The 15,000-nt window shown below is 40.6% G+C and overlaps 1 protein-coding gene and 1 long non-coding RNA gene across 4 annotated transcripts in view; one reads left to right on the top strand and one right to left on the bottom strand.

Annotated features, from left to right (window-relative positions):
• The window catches only part of LOC143035954 (uncharacterized), a 113,577-nt gene that overhangs the window by 31,622 nt on the left and 66,955 nt on the right, over positions 1–15,000 (bottom strand). The window lies entirely within an intron of this gene.
• The window catches only part of sli (slit guidance ligand), a 1,907,921-nt gene that overhangs the window by 1,847,406 nt on the left and 45,515 nt on the right, over positions 1–15,000 (top strand). The window lies entirely within an intron of this gene.

Here is a 15,000-nt window from a genome sequence, read left to right as displayed (position 1 = left end):
GTGACTATATGCAAATTGGAGGCGACGACGGGACCCCACGACCCCTGCGTTGAATGACGAAGTGACCGCCTCAATGAAGGTGGAGACATTCGCTCATCGCTGTCAAAGAAAATGGAGGATGAAAGAAGGCAACCACATCTCGGAGGCGCAGTGCCTCGCGGGATGGCTTACCCGCGATGTTTCTCATTCTCTCTCTCACTCTCTCTCTTTCTCTATCTATCTAACTCTCTCTCTCTCTCTCTCTCTCAGTCTTGTTTTTTGTTTGTCCTTTATTTTTTGCTCTTGTCTTTACTTTTTTCTTTTCTATTATATATATATATATATATATATATATATATATATATACTGTATATACATATATCACTTGGACAAAATGTAGTAGCACATTTATAAAAGATGATCACGAAGAACCCACAACTGGAATAAAAGGGAAAAAAAAAAAAAATATATATATATATATATATATATATATATATATATATAGAGAGAGAGAGAGAGAGAGAGAGATTGAAAAAGTACAAAACTGATTCCGTATATCAAAAATAAATCATACGAAAATCGACTAAAACATATGAATCTGTTTTCCCTAGAAAAACATAGATTCAGAGGGGACTTGATATAGGTCTTTAAGATTCTAAAGGGAATTGACAACATCAAAAGTGACAAAATTTTCACACTGAATGAGAATCCGACAAAAAAATAATGGTCTCAAACTGTCATTAAATGGATTTAATTAGGAAATGGGTAGAATCAACTTCGCCAAGCGTGTAGTTAATGAATGGAATAAACTTCCTGCAGAGGCAGTGCAATGTAGTTCAAATAGAAGCTTTAAGATTCATTTAAATACCTAAGCAAGATGCTGTAATGACTGCCATTTATTTCATATTATTTATTTGTTTGTTATTATTTGTCTGTTTGTTTATTATTTGCTTAATTTTCATTTATTACTATTTGTCTGTCAATTTATTATTATTTGCTATTTGCCTGTTTGTTTACTATTTAACTATAGCTATGTATTTATTTATTCATTTCATTTATCATCACTTATTATGATATTATCTATTTATTTATTTATTTATTTATTTATAATAATTTTCCCATCAGACCTAGTTATGGACCAAAAGGTCCCCTGTCAGTATGCTCCGCCTTTGTAATCCTTTGTAAAATATATATTCATACATATATATATATATATTATATATATATATATATATATATATATATATATATATATATATATATATGTTGATGAAGGTGGAAAAAGAAGTCACGGGTCTAGTTCCGAGTTCCTGAGTTTATTCCTGACCGGTTTCGCTCTATGCTTCTTCATAGGAACTAGACCCGTGACTTCTTTTTCCACCTTCATCAACTTGTCACAATGTACCAGCATATATATATATATATACATGTGTGCGTGCGTGCGTGCGTTCATGCAAGAGTGCGTGCGTTCGTTCATGCGTGTACGTATCCAGTCATTGTCTCAGCCCTGAAAACCATTAACGTGAGCATACGCATATCTCTGTATATGCTTTTTCTCCCAGATGTAACCAAGCGAACTTGATACAGTACAAACTTTTCTTACGAAAAAAAAGGCAACAAAACAGGGAGACAGAAGAGAGATAAATGACCTTTTTTATGACCTTCTGCCTCCCGTAGGCCAGTAGGAGTCGAGGTCAAAGAAAGGTCACGATTTTATGAGAACATGACAGGTCGTTGCAGAAGCTTCTGTCTTCGTGAGACGAGGACCAGAGAACAGACGAGTGAGGAATGTCTGACTTCTTCGAGCCCTTGGCTGATTCTGGCTGATTCTGTTCGAGCAACGAAGCAGAAGAACCTTCCCCCTCCCCCCCCCGAAAGCAAATTTTACACAAACTGTTGTTGAAAGGTGGTCACATGATGTGCATACTTTCAAGTATGTGATGAAACAGAGTTTTTCTTTAAGGATATTTCAAATATATGTATTCACATAGATCATGTATAAAGAACGCTGTCTATATAGTTTTAGTAATTTTGTTTATACTTGAGAAAAAATAGTATTTTTTTCTTTCAATGTCTAAACTCTTCAAGCCCGTGGCTGCTTCTGGCTGATTCTGTTCGAGTAACAAAGCAGAACATAACATAAACATAAGAATAAAAGAGACTGCAAGAGACCATAAGGCCTACACTAGGCAGCTCCGTACCTACCCCCCCCCCAAGCAAATTTTACACAAACTGTTATTGAAAGGTTGTCACTTGATGTGCATACTTTCGAGTATGTGATGACACTGTTTTTTTTAAGGATATTTCAAATATATATTCACATAGATCATACATAAAGAACGCTGTCTATATAGTTTTAGTAATTTTGTTTATACTTGAGACAAAATAGTACTTTTTCTTTCAAAGTTTGTCAAAAGTTTATTTAAAGTTCGTATTCCATACTTTACTTAACATCGCATAGCAAGAGAAATTTTTAATCAAAATTAATTTATTTTGTTACTGTGTTTGATTTTACATTAATAAATTTCCAATATTGCAGTTATTAAACATACTTTTCAAACACCTTCAACAAACGTTCGCTAAAAGTACACAACCGTTGGTCAGAATAAATTATAACATATAAGATGAAACAATTGTGACAAAATACAAAACGTTTACAAAGTCGGCCACGAGTTTATGGTTTCAGGACTGAAGACTTTAAGTATTTATGTAATTAAACGTTCATAAACTGCCACGGTAAAACTGTGAACGTTTGCGTGCAACATTTGTGTAGTCGTGTGAACACCTTTGCAGCCTCTTCTGTCATTTATTTATTTATATATATATATATATATATATATATATATATTTATTTATATTCTATTATCTTATTGATTATTATTTATTACTTATTATCTATTGATTCTGAACCAAGGCAGTGGGCGTGATACAGGTATGACCCGTCATCCATGAGGAGCTAAGATGTGGGGGAGGAGAGGGTGGGGGAATGGGAATGGAATTGGTAAGAATGAAATGGGTAGGAGTGGGTATATGCCTTTTGACTTTGGCTACCTCCCTGGTAAGGGGGAAAAAGCCTTTGGTGTATATAAATAAATAAATATATATATATATATATATATATATATATATATATATATATTCTGTTGAAAACGACAGCAAATTCATTAGAAATTAATTTCTTCTTCCTTCTTCTCCTCGTTCTCATCCTCTTCATCCTTTTCTTTCTCATCTTCATCTTCATCCTGTTCCTCCTTGTCCTCTTCCTCACCCTCAACCTCCACTATATCGTCCTCCTCCGCCTCTTCCTACTCCTTCCTCTTCAACTCCTTCCCCTCCTCTTCCTCCTCCTTCCCCTCCAACTCCTCCCCTTCCTCTTCCTCCTCCTTCCCCTCCAACTCCTCCCCTTCCTCTTCCTCCTCCTCTTCCTTCACCTCTTCCTACTCCTCCTCCTTCACCTCTTCCTCCTTCTCGTCTTACTCCCCCTCCCTCCCCCCTCCTACTCCTCCATCTCATCCTTTTCCCTAGACGGGGAATTTATTGGGACTCGATCAGTCCTTATTAGGCTAAAAGGAGGAGGAGGAGGAGGAGGAGTAGCAGTAGCAGTAGGAGGAGAAGGGGAGGAGGAGGAGGAGGAGGAGGAGGAGGGGAGGAGGAGGAGGGGAGGAGGAGAGGGAGAAAGAGGAGGAGAGGGAGGAGGAGGAGAGGGAGGAGGAGGCGGAGAGGGAAGAGGAGGCGGAGAGGGAAGAGTAGCAGTTGAAGGAAGAGTGAGGAGGAGGAGGAGGAGGAGAGGGAGGAAGAGTGTGAGAAACAGGAGGCTGAGAGGAAGGAAGATGGGACAAGGAAGGAATAAGGAAAGAACGGGATAAGGAAGGAGGAGGAAAGAGAGATGTGGTTGTAGGTGAAAAAAGAGAGAGGAAGAAGAGAAGAAAGAGGAATAGGAAGAATACAAGGAATATGGACTCCATTTGGAAGAGGAAGGACAATAGCATTATTTTGAGGAGGAGGAGGAAGAGGAGAGGGAGGAGGAGGAAGAGAAGTAGGAGGAGGAGGAGGAAATAAGAGATGGCTGCATAAGAAGAGAAAGAAAGATAAGGGATAAAGGAAAAAGAGAGCAATAGGTAATGAAGAAAATGAGGAAGATAAAAAAAAGGATAAAAGAGAGAAGAGAAAAAGAACACGCAAAAGAAAATAAATGAAAAAGAGGTAATGAAGAAAAGAAGGAAGATAAAAAGAAAGAGAGAAGGATAAAAGAGGGAAGAGAAAAAGAACACGTAAAAGAAAAAATAGATGAAAAAGAGAGAATGAAAAAAAGATAAAAAGATAAAAAGAGAAGAGAAAAAGAACACGCAAAAAAAGCTTATGAAGAAAAAAGGACGAAAAAAAAAAAAAAGAGAAGCATAAAAGAGGGAAGAAGAAAGGACACGCAAAATAATATAAATGAAAAAGAGGTAATAAAGAAAAGGAGGAAGATAAAAGGAAAAAAGAGAAAAGGATAAAAGAGAGAAGAGAAAAAGAACACGTAAAAGAAAATAAATGAAAAAGAGGTAATGAAGAAAAGAAGAAAGATGAAAATAAAAAAAGAGAAGGACAAAAAGAGGGAAGAGAAAAAGAGAACACGCAAAAGAAAAAATAAATGAAAAAGAGAAAAAAATAGACGAAAAAGAGGAAAAGTGACGAGAGAAAAAAATGAATAAATGAAAAATAGAAAAAGTGACGAATGGTAAGCTTAGTAAGGATTTAGGATTTTACACCGAAAATCCGCGGAAATTGAATTCGCAACAAAAGAGAAGGCCGAAGTATTAGTGACGTTCCGACACGACAATAACAGCTTCAGTATCGGGAGTAGGAGCTGGACGAGGGAGTTTTCGTTCTCCCAGATAGTGTCAGTTGTTGGTTGTTGGTGAAAATGATCTTAGGAAGGTTGAGGAGAATTCTCCTTTTTGAGGAAGATAGAGCGTGCATGGACGTTTAGTCTTTGTAGGTAAGTAGCTTCTTAGTGACTTTTTTTTTTTTTTATCGGGTTGTTTTGATTTTGCGTAGGAAGGCTTTTGTACCAAAAGGTCTCAGTGATATATTTTTTATCGTACAATTTTGATGAGATATAGAAAGGCCTTAGTATCAATCATACAGAAAAACAAAGAAAGATAGACAGAAACTTGTAGAGAGACAAAAAAGACACAGACAGACAGACACAGACAGACGATTTTTGATGAGATAAAGGAAAGCATTAATATCAAAAGGACATAAATATTGTTTCATTATATTTTACTCCAACAAATTATTCTTCGGCTGACGCCAGACAATTTTCTTGTTAGACTTTTTCTTGCCTCTGAGTTGCTAACCTGGTGACGTCCCATCAAGGTTACAGGTGGTGACGCTAACATCCACTCCATCAGAATCATGTCTATCAGTCCTTCATCGCGTGTGATTCATCATCACAGTACTCATTACTGACAGACTTCTTTGATCTTTAAATTCATCATCATCACCTCCTCGTCTGCCATTACTACCACCACTTACCCCACCACCACCACCACAACCACAGCCATGATCACCACCAACTGTTTCTCAATATGCCTTCTACCACTGCAGCCACCACTTACACCACCACCAAGCAACTAACACCACCTTTATTACCACAACCACCACCACAACCACAACCATGATCAGTTCCAACTATTCCTCAATATGCCTCCTACCACTGCAACCACCACTACCACCAACACTATCCGCTTACATCCATTACCGCCATGGGGATGTGTCTAAGGCAAAGACACCACGATTGTGGAAAGGTTTCTGTGGAGTGAAATATTGTTCTTGATCACACATTAACGATCCCGTGTCCAGACATACAGAAAAACAAAGAAAAATTAACTTTTAAGGAGACAAAAAAGACACAGACAGACAGAAAGACACAAACAGGCAGAAGGACACATACAGACAGAAAGACACATAGATACAGAAGGACACATACAAAACACATACAGATAGATAGACAGGCGAACAAACAGACAGACACACACACATATACAGGCAGACTGACAGCCAGACATACAGGCAAACTGACAGACAAAAAAAGCAGACAAGCACACACACGCGCTGCATACACACACACACGCATTGCATACACACACATACACACACACACACACACACACACACACACACACACACACACACACACACACACACACACAAACAAACACGTGGAATCGGAATCCTCCCCATTTGAAGCGATGATTGAAAAATGACATGTTATGCAATGTGTCAATATTGCAAGTCGAATGTCAACCCAAATTGTCTGCCACGGGTTCTGAAAGCTGCCGCAGTCCAGGGATCCGTGCAGTGAGGGCAATGTTCCAGGCTGTGGGGGGGCCGGAATTCGTGTTGCAAAGGTTGCAAAGGTTGCATAGGTTGCAAAGTATAGCGGAGCATACAAGGGATTGGTAAGCATGGGGATGGATATACGAGATGTTCTTACACTTGTGGCAGAAGAGGGAGGGAGGGATTGAGGAAGGGAAGTAGGGAGGTAGGTTGCCATTCCACAGTTTTGTCCTCAAGTGTTATATTTTTCCCCTTTTTCATCAAAAGATCCCAGTTTTCTTGTCTTCTTTTTTTTTTGTGTGTGTGTGTCGTGTTGCATTTCGATGGAAAGGAAATCCACAAAAGATTCCAATTTTCTTGTCTTTTTTTTGTGTCACGTTACATTTTTTCGATGAAAAGGAAATTGTATTTGAGCTAAATCGACGATTAATAGTTTTCTTTGACTAGTAACTGATAGAGTTTCATAAGTGAATAGTGTTTGATGACGAACGTGTAACTGACTTGAGTTCGGGAGGGAATATTGTCGAAATGCTCACAGAAGGACGGAAAAGGGAGGAAAAGAGGTTGAGAAGGAAGAGGAATAGAAAGAATGGAAAGCATAAAGATTAATGAAATTAAAATGAGCAGAATTGGGGCAGAGAAGAGATTTTGAAGATGGCAGAGGATTGAAAGACGAGAAAATATAAATGAAAAATGGAAAGTATGAGAAGAGGAAGAGGAGGAAGAGGAAGGGAAAGATAAGGAGACGAGAAGGAGAATGAAAAGGAGGAGGAGAAGGAAGAAAGGAAGTAGTAAGAGGTGGTGAAGCGGAAGAGGAGATGAGAGGAAGAGGAAAAGGAAGGATAATAAAAGAAAAGTAGGAAGAGAAGAGAGATAAGCTGGAGAAGAAGATGTGGAGAATAAGAGAGTTAAAAAAATACAGGAGAAAAAGAAAGATGAAGGATAATATAAGAAAAGTAGGAAGAGAAGAAAAAGAAGCTGGAGAAGAAAATGTGGAGAATAAGATAGAAGAGTTGAAAAAATAGAGGAGAGAAAGAAAGAGGAAGATAACAGGAAAATGAAGGCGAAAAGGGAGGAGGAGGAGGAGGAGGAGGAAGAGGAGTGAGGAAGGTTGACCCAGCAGGAACACAATGTAAATACTCCACATAACACAGGAGCTGGGCAGATCGGTTGTGGGAGTGAGGGAGTGAGGGGATGGGAGTGGGAGGCAGGGAGTGAGACAGTGATAGGGAGGAAAAGGTGCTGAAGAATTTAGGGAGAGTTAGGGAAGGGAGGAGACTAAGAAGGGCGATGATGATGATGATGATGATAGCGATGATGATAGTGGCGATGATGATGATGATGATGGTGGTGATGGTGGTGGTGATTATGATGATGGTGATGATGATGATGATGATGATGATGATGATGATGATGATGATGATGATGATGATGATGGCGATGATCATGATGATGATGATGATGAAGGTGATGATGATGGTGGTGGTGGTGGCGATGATAATGATGATGATGATGATGATGGTGGTGGTGATGATGATGGTGGTGGTGATGATGATGGTGATGATGATGATGATGGCGATGATGATGGTAACGATGATGATAATGAAGGTGATGATAATGAAGGTGATGATGATGGTGGTGGTGGTGGTGGTGGCGATGATGATGGTGGCAATGATGATGATGATGATGACATAACGACGACGATAGCGTGACGTCATTCTCGGTATGACATCACAACTTCTGACGCAGATTCTACAAGAGCTTACGATGAAACCATATACATTATAATCCTTATGGTAAAAATGAATAAATAAATATATGAATAAATGAATACACAGACCTAAACCAAACAATTGAGACCCAATACATAACTACAGAAGATTTCATTCACACGACAGGTGACCTTTGGGCGCTGAAGTATAAAAACGACCATAGGGCACTCGCCGGACGTCTGTTCTCTGTATACGGTAGTTGCCTTACGTGGTGAAATGCGCGCGAGGAAGACAAGAGGACGATAGCCCTAAAAGGAACAGCCCGAATCCCGTCTTGACTCAATTTACGAGATGTTATTCCGATTGTCTCCTTGGCTCGGCAGTGGTAGCCCCAATGGAAGGCTATGCCCCCCCCAGCCCCCCCCCAACTCCCATCCCTCTTTCTCTCTTTCTCTTTTTCACCCTTTATTTTTCTCTTTCTCTCTATTCTTGCTCTCAGTATTCTCTTTACATTCTCCTCCTATTCTCTCTGTATTCTCTTTATATTCTTCATGTACTCTTTTTCTATTCTCTCTCTCTCTCTCTCTCTCTCTCTCTCTCTGTCTCGTATGTATTTTTTCGTGACTGTGACATCACGTTTTTGTGATTATATATATATATATATATATATATATATATATATATATATATATATATATATATGTAGAGAGAGAGAGAGAGAGAGAGAGAGAGAGGGGGGGGGAGAAAGAGAGAGATACGAAATGGAATTGGATATTAAAGATAGGTTTGGTGCCGATCGTGCAAGGAGCCGTCTTCAGACGAATAGAATCCCCTGGCTGCATTCGGACTAATCAAAATTGTTCCATACGAATTGGAATAGATAGACCAAAACGGGTTTAACTGTTTTACCCTGTAATGAGGAGGAAGAGTACAGGAAAATCAAGAAAAAAGGAAGAGGTGGAGCAAGACGAAGAGGACGAGGAGGAGCAAGAGGAAGAGGAGGAGGAGAAGGAGGAGCAAGAGGAGGAGGAGGAGGAGGAGCAAGAGGAGGAGGAGGAGGAGCAAGAGAAGGAGAAGGAGGAGCAAGAGGAGGCGAAGGAGGAGCAAGAGGAGGAGGAGGAGGAGCAAGAGAAGGAGAAGGAGGAGCGAGAGGAGGCGAAGGAGGAGCAAGAGGACGCGGAGGAGGAGCAAGAGGAGGCGAAGGAGGAGCAAGAGGACGTGGAGGAGGAACAAGAAGAGGAGGAGCAGGAGCAAGAGGAGGCGGAGGAGGAGGAGCAAGAGGAGGAGGAAGAGGAGCAAGAGATGGAGTAGGAGGAGGAGCAAGAAGAGGAGGAGGAGAAGCAAGAGGAGGCAGAGGAGGAGCAAAAGGAGGAAGAGGAGGCGGAAGAGGAGGAAGAGTGAGTGAATAGATAAAATGGTGAATAAAATCACAGGATGCCATTGAAATGCAAGAGTCTTGATCCCCGAAATTGGAGACTAATTTTCAATTGCAGACTTGACCGCAAGCCGGAGACTTGGCAACTCGATGACACAAACAAAAGAGCGACGAACCCGCAATAACCTCGGTGTCGGGTGACACGCCGTGTCGTCTGCCCGAAACTGCTGCGTCATCGCGCACGCGATGGTCGTAGTCTTGGTCGGGTCGTAACGGATTTAACGATAATTGTGGGTCGGTTTTGTTCAGATTTCAGTAACAGTGAGGATCCTGAGTTCGATTCTCGCAGGTGTTGGGTGCCCTCTAAGTGGTTCCTGGTGTGATCTCGACTAGTAATGTATTTCTAGATTATTACCTACTTCATCTTTTAGTGACGTTATAGTTTGTTTACGAACGTTTGAATTGAATTGTTGTTGTTCTAGAAGAGTTTTCTAAGTCTGCTACTTGTACAAACTTAACTGATTTAAGACTCTCCCTCTCTCTCTCTCGTTCTCTCTCTCTCTCTCTCTCGTTCTCTCTCTCTCTCATTCTCTCTCTCTGTCTCTCTTTACACATGAATAAAATCATATGGCGGCAGTCAGAACGAATGAGATTGTGAAAACCAGTGAAAATGATAACTAATTTGAGTTTAACCCTTTCCCTGTGCAAGATATTTTCTTTGACCGAATAAGACATGAAAGTCCAGACGGGAGCGAAGTAGAATCAAACCCTTTTCACCTCGTCAGTGTTTAGTGTTTTTTTTTCATCGAGATGATCAACACACTATGGGTCAGAATAGTTAAACTATGTTGTTTTTTCATTATTGTTCTTATTAGTAATAGTATTGTGATATCTCACTATGGGTTAGAATAGTTAAACTATGTTTTTTTCATTATTGCTATTATTAATAATAGTATTGTGATATCACACTGTGTCAGAATAGTTAAACTATGTTTTTTATTATTGTTCTTCATAGTAATAGTATTGTGATATCACACTATGGGTCAGAACAGTTAAACTATGTTTTTTTCATTATTCTTATTATTAGTAATAGTATTGTGATATCATCCACAACGTTCTCGACTCCTTTGCCATTACCGTGCTCAGTGGGAAGCCCAACCATAATATGAATCATGAAATCATCTGCCGATTCACTACGCTTTCGTAATGAGGAGGTTCAGAGGGGGCGGGGTGGCCATTTTATCCCGCCCTTCATTCAACCCCCCTCGCCCCCCCCCTCCGGGCCTTTTTGGGCCGTCCAACCTTTCTACTTGATTATACCCATTCCATTTCTATCTCCATCTGCCATACGCGGGGTCTGAGGTCCTCTGGAGACGTTCTTGGCATTAGGGTTAGTCACTTGGGGCTGACAGACTTTAGTCGGTTTTGTAGAACTCCTTTGTATGCAAAAACCATGGGACACGAACACTCTCTCTTTGTCTCGCTCTTTCCCTTGTTCCCTCGGTCTCTCGCTCTCTTTCTTATGCTCGCTTTCTCGCTTTTTCTTTCTCGCTTTTTTTTTCTTTCTCGATTTCTCGTTTTTTCGTGTTTTTTTTTATTTCTCGTTTTTTTTCTCTCTCTTGCTCTCTTTTTCTTTCTCTTTCTCTCTTCTTTTCCCTCTTTCTCTCTCTTCCCTCTCTCTTCTCTCTCTTTTTCTCTCTCTTAGTCTATATCTTTCTCTCCCCCTCTCCCTTTCTCTCCTCTCTCTCTCCTTCTCTCTCCTCTATTTTTTCTCTCTCAGTCTCTCTCTCTTATTCCCCGCTCTCCCTTCCCCTTCCCTCCGTCTCTCTCTCTGTCTCCCTCCTTTCCCTCACTCACTCTATTTCAGTCTTTCACTCTTTTTCACTCTTTCTCACATAATCGGACACTATTTGCTTTGATAAGAAAAAAAAAACTACGATATATCATAAGGTAGAAGACTCGATCCAGCAACATCTTTCTTATGTTCACTTGTCACTTCCTATTTTTTTTATTATTATTTTCCTCTTCTTTGTCCCTATACCTCGTCTTCGTCTTATCTTCGCCTCACCACTTCCTTCTTCGTCATCTCTCCTCCTTCCACAGAAGAACTCCACACCACCAGATGGAATCAGAGATTTCCTTTGGAATCTCTCATGATCCAGAAGAGAGGAGAGTCTTCTTCTGGGAAGAAGGAGGCGGCGGAGAAGGAGGAAGAGGAGAAGGAGGAGGAGCAGGGGGAGGAGGAGAAGAAGGAGCAGGAGGAGGAGGAGGAGGAGGAGGAGGCAGAGGTGCCAAAGACGGAGGAGCTGCCAAAGGATAGAGGTGTCAAATTATGGAGAAAGGTGCCGATGGAGAGAGAGAGAGAGAGAGAGAGAGAGAGAGAGAGAGAGAGATGTCAAGGGATGAGGAGGTGCCAAGGATTGGGAACGACGCCAAAGAATGACGGAATGTCAGATGCTGAGGATGTTGAAGGATGAAGATGATGTCAAAAGATGTGGTAGGCGCTTGAAGATGTGGAAGGTGCCAGGTAGGTGGAGGTGCCAAACGACGGGGTAAGTGGCACTCCACAGGATGTATGCCGAGGTACAGGGAGTCAAACGACCGAAGGAAGGGGCATACAGCGTGAAGGGATGGCGGAAGTGCCAAATGATGAAGGCTCGAGTGCCAACAAAGGAGAGGTGCCAAAGTATAGGAAAGTGCCAAAGAATGGGGAGGTGGCGTTAAGCCATATTGACGACTATTTCCTCACCACCCACGATGGCGATGAATGTGATAGCACATTTACACACACCCGCGCGCGCGCACACACACACGCGCTCACACACATGCACACACACACACATGCACACACACATACACGCACACACACATACATGCACACACACATACACGCACACACACATACATGCACACACACATACATGCACACACACACACACACACACACACACACACACACACACACACACACACACACACACACACACACACACACACACACAGAAAGCAGAGATGCCACAACCTCGTGGCGCGGTGGTTAGAGTTCTCGCCTGCCACTACGGCGGTCCGGGTTCGAATCCAGCCCAGAGCTGAAATAATTTCAGTATCGCTGCGCTGTGGATTGTTACTCCAACCCTCGTGGGCAGGGAGTTGGGTGTGTGTATGCGTGTGAGGTCACAATATTATCCATAGATCGGTCATATACGAGCTCTGAGCTCTCTTCCGAGAGAAAAATAGCTGTCGATCACTAGTCCAACACGTGATCCAAGACCATGGTGAATCTCACACACACACACACACACACACACACACACACACACACACACACACACACACACACACACACACACACACACACACACACACACACACACACACACACACACACACACACACACACACACACACACACGCACACACAGAGTTTAGATTAAAAAGATATATGGATGAGAGAGCTAAGTTGGTATTATCATTCTGAAAAGAACTTGAGAGGTTGTGACGAGTACCTTTGGTTTCTTCTCGGTAATCCTCTTTTGTTCCGTTAGGAACCACTTAGAGGAACCTTCAACACAGCGATGCACTAAATGGTTTTCGTTTTATCTAAATATGAACGATTTTATGTGGCTAAGGAGGAGAACTCTGTCCTGAAGGAAGTCCTAATCAAGGGCACCTTCAACACAGCGATGCACTAAATGGTTTTCGTTTTATCTAAATATGAACAATTTTGTGTGGATATGGAGGAGGATTCTGTCCTGAAGGAAGTCTTCTTAATCAAGGACACCTTCAACACAGCGATGTAATAAATGGTTTTCGTTTTACCTAAATATGAACAATTTTTATGTGTATATGGAGGAGGATTCTGTCCTGAAGGGAGCCCTAATCAAGGGCACCTTCAACACAGCGATGCACTAAATGGTTTTCGTTTTATCTAAATATGAACAATTTCATGTGGATATGGAGGAGGCTTCTGTCCTGAAGGAAGTCTTAATCAAGGGCACCTTCAACACAGCGATGCAATAAATGGTTTTCGTTTTATCTAAATATGAACGATTTTATGTGGATATGGAGGAGGACTCTGTCCTGAAGGGGGTCATAAACGACCGGGACCCAATTCCCAGAGGCGGTCGCCTCCTTCATTCACGTAAAATCTATTGTGCTTAGCCAGAAGAAAGACTAAAAATACGTCAACGTGATGAAAGTTTACTTTGGGAATTTCTGTCTCGTTTCGTCTTCACCTTTTCATTATCTTGTCATGACTGACGCCAAGCGACAAAATAGAACCTTGGGCAATTCAATCTTGTCGCGAGTGACCCATCAACTGAATTAGAAAGGTCGGTTTAAAGACAAAAGGAAATCTAGATTTGTATTCGTTGTGGCTGGTTGCCAATGCTTATAAAAGTCCCGTTAGCGAGAATTGCCTGTGTTGGGTTGCTTTCTTTGTATTTATATTCCAGACTCCGTGTGGGTATAATGGCTTCATAAGTTTCATTCAGATAATAATTTACGTGACTTAAACGACCTCCGTAAGACCAGAGTCACGCAGAATGCCTTCATTCTTTCGTAATCTCCATTCAAACGAGATTGTTGATCACTTTTAACTTTCGTATTATTTTCTTTCTCTTGCGTACATTAAAACGTTCATTTACCAAGTCTATAACTCTACATCTTCAGTAAGAAAGAAACGCTGGAAGTTCCAGGATGCTGTACTGCCTGCCATTTATTTAATATTTATTTGTCAGTTTCTTTATTATTTCCCTATAATTTATTATTATTTATATGTCAATTTATTATTTACTATTTACCTGTTTATTACAAAGGATTACAAAGGATTACAAAGGCGGAGCATGCCGACAAGAGACCTTTTGGTCCATATCCATATTATTATTTGATGTTAGCTATGTATTTATATATTCTATTTATTATTATTTATATTATTATAATTTTATTCATCTGATTATCATTATTATATATTTTTTGCATCCGACGTATTTATGGACCAAAAGGTCTCCTGTCGGCATGCTTCTTTTGTAATCTTTTACTTGCACGTTCCATCAAGTGTGAGTAAATCCACGGGAATGTTTCGCCCAATTTAACACATTTCCGACCCCCTCTTCCTCTCTCTCTCTCTCTCTCTCTCTCTCTCTCTCTCTCTCCTTCTCCCCACCAGACACAGTCGAGATGTGATCATCTTACTCTCATTGTACGATTGGAAACTAAAGTTCGTCCACAACATCTCCACAGTGTCCGCAAACGGCCTAACTTAACGTCATAATGTAAATTTAATTAAACTGTCCGTGTAGGCATATCAGTTATGTAATGAAACTTGTTGTCTTGTTGTGTCACTTACATTCAAGTTTATTAGTATTCGTGTAATCTATTTATTAAGTTATTACAATAACAAGATAATAGGAAATGTAGATAATTTTTTACAAGTACTGTACAATTACCAGGATAGCATTACATTGACTTTTATTTTGTGTGTGTGTGTGTGTGTGTGTGTGTGTGTGTGTGTGTGTGTATGCGACCGTGCATGCATACATATTCACACATGTCCATATGCTTACACACAGCCGCATCTGTGTGAATTTCCTTTCTCATGAATATAAGTGA

Source organism: Oratosquilla oratoria, chromosome 19, assembly GCF_046742065.1.
Source record: "Oratosquilla oratoria isolate Oo_2021 chromosome 19, ASM4674206v1, whole genome shotgun sequence".
Lineage (NCBI taxonomy): Eukaryota > Metazoa > Arthropoda > Malacostraca > Stomatopoda > Squillidae > Oratosquilla > Oratosquilla oratoria.
This window is presented reverse-complemented; position numbering and strand designations above follow the sequence as displayed.